Raw genomic sequence first — 4,250 nt, forward strand, 5'->3', positions numbered from 1 at the left:
GGGGGGGGTAGATGAGTGTACTGTGTGAGTGTTTGGAGTGTGTGTGTGTGTGTGGAGGGGGGGTGATGGTGGTGGTGTCCAGTGAGAAGGGTAATTTGGGGCGTCCAGAGTGAGGCGTTCCAGCAGTTGTCACTCCAGCAGTCGGTGGGAGAGTGGCACATGTGCTGCTCTGAGTTGGAGCCTGTTTCCCTCTGAGATCGGGGACTTTGGACTATCTCGGATATCGGATCTCGGATCTCGGATCTCGTACTCGGAGCTCTTCTTTTAAATTAACTGGCTTCAACCCAGAATCCAGACGCTTTTTTATTTATTTATTTATTTTTCTTCTTTGTTTGTGTCAGAGCGCTTCCACAACGACTCCTGGTATCTTTAATCTTTGACGGTAAGAGCAGCGACCGATCGAGACACTGCAGCTCTGAGTGTGTGTGTGTGTGTGTGTGTGTGCGCGTTTCCCCTGCCGTAATTGGTTTGAATTGACATGAATGCCGCTTTGCTTAAAACCATAATTACTCCAAGAGAAAATGTCACACATGGTGGTTGTTTTTTTTTGTTTTTTTTAAAGTGTCACGTTCACGTTCCCTCTCCTCCGCCTAAAGCCAACAGTTTGTTTGTTTGGTGTTTTTTTTTCCCAGAATTCTCCTCTTCTTGATTTTAAGTTTTCTGAAGTCACAGACATGTTTTTAGCTTTCTGTAATCAGCCCAGTGAGCTGTGAGTGGGGAGGGGGGGGGCGCCCCCGCTGGCGCCTCTGAGGACTTTACAAGGTAGATAGCAGAGGAGTGCGAGGTGACTTGCTGTGTGGCCTGTTCTCCGTCGTCAGCCGCCAAGCCGACACCTCTCTCTCCCCCCACCACCACCACCACCGGCCCCCGACATCAGCCGAGAGGGGAGGGGGAGGAGGGTGGGGAGGGGGCTGTTGTGAAGATTTACGGTTGATAGCTTGTGTTGTCGTGCAGCTCATAACATCACACCTGTTCCTTTTCTCTCCTGAATCGAAGGCTTACATGGCCATTTATGTGTGGAGTGAGTGCCCTTGACACCTGTTTAAAACCATGATGTTTACCTCACAAGCGCGCACAGATATAATACTCTGAAGATGCGTCGTCGATGCTTCGCTTTGACCTTGGCGTCTTCTCTGCTCATATCTTGTTTTTTTTTGGGGGGGGGGGTGGTTTGTTGTTTTTCTTTTTTTTCAAAGACAAGTCAGTCAAAGCAAAGGAAGGTAAATAACAGGAAGTTGTTTATCCGTGTTCAGTCGCCTGGAGGTATTCCTTTAGAGCTCAGGAGATAGCAGCCTTATCTTCTTCTCACATTAAAAAAAAAGGTCTGTCTGCCTCTGTATCACTCTCAAACTATGTCAGACATGGTGACATGAATCCTCCATGTGCCACGGCTCGGTAGGAGCTATCGCTTCATTTAGAGATGTTGAGGTATTGACAGAAAATGAGTCTTTCCTTGGGGCGAGTCGTCGCGGCCGTAATATCATTCCACACGCCTGTTTCTACGAGTTTATGGGCTCAGAGGAAGAGCGGCCGGAGCGGCGGGTCTCCAAGCAGCTGCTCGACACTTGTTTTGAGGGGTGTCTTGACAACAAAGCCTCGCTGGCTCGGGCCTCCTGTGGCCAGATTGAAAGATGCCTCTCTGAGCTGAGGGAGCTCGTGCCTCTAAACGACCACATGTGTAAACAGTCGGGACACAGTGGGTTCACTTCAGACCTGTTGTCTTCAGGGAGGGTTAATCTGCTGAAAGGACTGCAGTTCACTGTGTGTGTGTGTGTGTGTGTGTGTGTGTGTGTGTGTGTGTGTGTGTGTGTGTGTGTGTGTGTGTGCGCGCGCCAGACTCTAAGCTGTGTGTTTATTATTATTGGGAGCCTTCAGCATACTTGTGGTGCCCACATCTCACAGTTAATGATGGACAAATCTCACAAAACATTTTGTGGCTCCCGCTATAAATAGGCAGGTGTTATTGTGCTTGAAACAACAGCATTCCTCCTCCCACTCACCTGCATGGAGACAAACCTGATAGTACTCCTGATAAACGGCGTGGCAGCCGCTCGTCTGGCCCCCGTTGCGCGAGGATTCTCATTGATGAGAACGCGTCCGACTGGTGTCGTCAAACTTTTCATATGCGCACGGAGCCCGGGGCGTGCGCGCCCTCTGCGTCCTCGGGTGTCACACTGATGTCATCTGTGTTTTTTGACCCGAGGGCGTTTGTTTCTCCGTTGCAGACTTTTTGTTGTTGTGGCATGGCGGATTCGAGACGAGGGGAAAAGCCGTGAGGGAGGAAACCCTGCAAAACTGTCTGAGAAAGCTTCCTCTACATCTGAGGAGGTGCTTTCCAAAACACTGATGAGACAGATTATAGAGATTATAAATAACCTGATGACAAGACAAACAAGTGTTGAGGAGTTACAGTAAATACAGAGCGACTCAGTTTTATTGAATTGTGTTTATATAAGTTCCAGTGTTACCTGGAGCTCAGCGAGGTAGCGTCGACTCTATTAGTCAGAAAAAGATAGACTCTATTAAGAAGTTAATTAGTTTACGGCTGCATCTTATTATTGTTTTCATCATTGATTTTATCTGGCAGTTACTTTTTTCAATTAGTTATCTAATTGTTTATTCCATTAAATGTTGAAAAATGTCAATCACAAGAGTCCCAGAGCTTAATTAATCATCTTGAAATGTCTTGTTTTGACCGACCAACAGTCGATAACTTGACGATCTTCAGTTTACAGTGACATGAAACGCAGCAAATCCTCACATGAAAAACACTATGAGCAGTAATTGCTCATCGTAAATGGTTAAAATGATTATTGATGATTGTGAAAATAGTCGAGGGTCTAATTGTTTTGGCGCTAGATTAGTTAATTGACAGTTAAGTACCAACAGCCTTCAGTGTACATTTAAAAAAAAAAATCAATGTATTTTTTTTTGGCTGCTTCACGTCTCGCTCTCTCTCGCTAAGAGCTCCGCTGCTGAAAAGATCAGCCGATCGATGGCAAATGAATCAATAACAATACAGGTGACTGTAGAGGTGATTTATCAAGAGACACTGACTCTCAGATTCGAGGATTTTGCAGATTTTTCTCTGTTTTTACGTCCCTGTTGATTGATTATCTGTTGGTTTAAAGACTTCACCTTGGATCCTGAGAACGGTTTTTTATCATTTTATTACATTTTTAGAAACAAAACCAACTGACTAATTGTGCGAGTTCTCGACGGATGAGTCTATAATGTCAGTAATAATCAGCTGCTGCAGAGAAGAGCGCACTCGCAGAGTTTTTTTTTTTTTTCCTGGAACAAACGCAACAAAAACAATGTGAAGACGTTGCCTTGGGCTCTGAGCACTCTAAGAACTATTTTCACCTTTAGCAGCAGGGATATCCTGATCAAGATATCCTGACACACCTTCTCTCTCAATCACTGGAAGTCCCGATCAAAGTGGAGACATGCTCTTAATCTATTTTAGCTGCTACCAACCCTTCACAATGAACCCACAGCCCAGATACCGATCATTAAGGTCAGTTTGAGACATGCTGATTTAATTGATAATGAAAAAAATAATGGCTGCAGCCTTTTAAATACATTCCTCCACACCACGTTTGGCAGGTGAACGGCGGCGGCGCCAACGAACTCGTAAACACGACTGTGAGATCTCTGGCTCTCGTTGTTCCTGTGGCTCCTTCAATCACCTCGCACCTCGCGGGGATGGGCGCGCCTCTCCGGTGTGTGTGTGTGTGTGTGTGTGTGTGTGAAGTGCGTTTTACATTCAGCAGTGATGTAACCTGACAGGTCCGACCACAATGTCCACGCCGGTGCTGCGACGAGTCAACAACAAACCACACTGAGAGTATTGTGAGACGAGCCAACAAAGTCGTCTCTGCTTCACACGCTGCCTGAGCTGCTGGACAAAAAGGCATCATTGTGTGTGTGTGTGTGTGTGTGTGTGTGTGTGTGTGTGTGTGTGTGCTCAGATGTACGTACATAGGTGTATTATGGGTATTTTTTGCTGCATTCATGCCAGAGGCTGTGAGCGCACACACAGTACATCAGTGACAGTTAGGGCGCCCTGTGCTACGTGCGTGGGTGTGTGTTTTTCTTTGTGTATGTGTGTGTGTGTGTACTTGTTTGTTTTTATGTGTGTGTGTGTGTGTACGTGCTGCGGTATTGACAGCGGCCCGGCAGCGCGGGCGTGATTCACGAGCCGAGAGCCACACATCTCTTCACCCCACCCCCCCACCCCCTCCCCT

The 4,250-nt window shown here is 46.8% G+C and overlaps 1 protein-coding gene across 7 annotated transcripts in view; it reads left to right on the forward strand.

Moving 5' to 3' along the window:
• mef2d (myocyte enhancer factor 2d) overlaps positions 1-4,250 on the forward strand; it is a 98,242-nt gene that overhangs the window by 26,747 nt on the left and 67,245 nt on the right. The window contains exon 1 of one of the 7 annotated variants that reach the window (XM_023424119.2): positions 118-382. The exons of the other annotated variants lie outside the window; for them this stretch is intronic. The gene's annotated coding sequence lies outside the window, so the exon portion shown is untranslated. Of the gene's footprint in view, positions 1-117; positions 383-4,250 lie in introns of those variants that run through there. 7 annotated transcript variants of the gene reach the window in all.

This window comes from Seriola lalandi, unplaced genomic scaffold (genome assembly GCF_002814215.2).
Source record: "Seriola lalandi dorsalis isolate HSWRI2012SDOR001 ecotype SW California unplaced genomic scaffold, Sedor1 jcf7180002054720, whole genome shotgun sequence".
Taxonomy (NCBI): domain Eukaryota; kingdom Metazoa; phylum Chordata; class Actinopteri; order Carangiformes; family Carangidae; genus Seriola; species Seriola lalandi.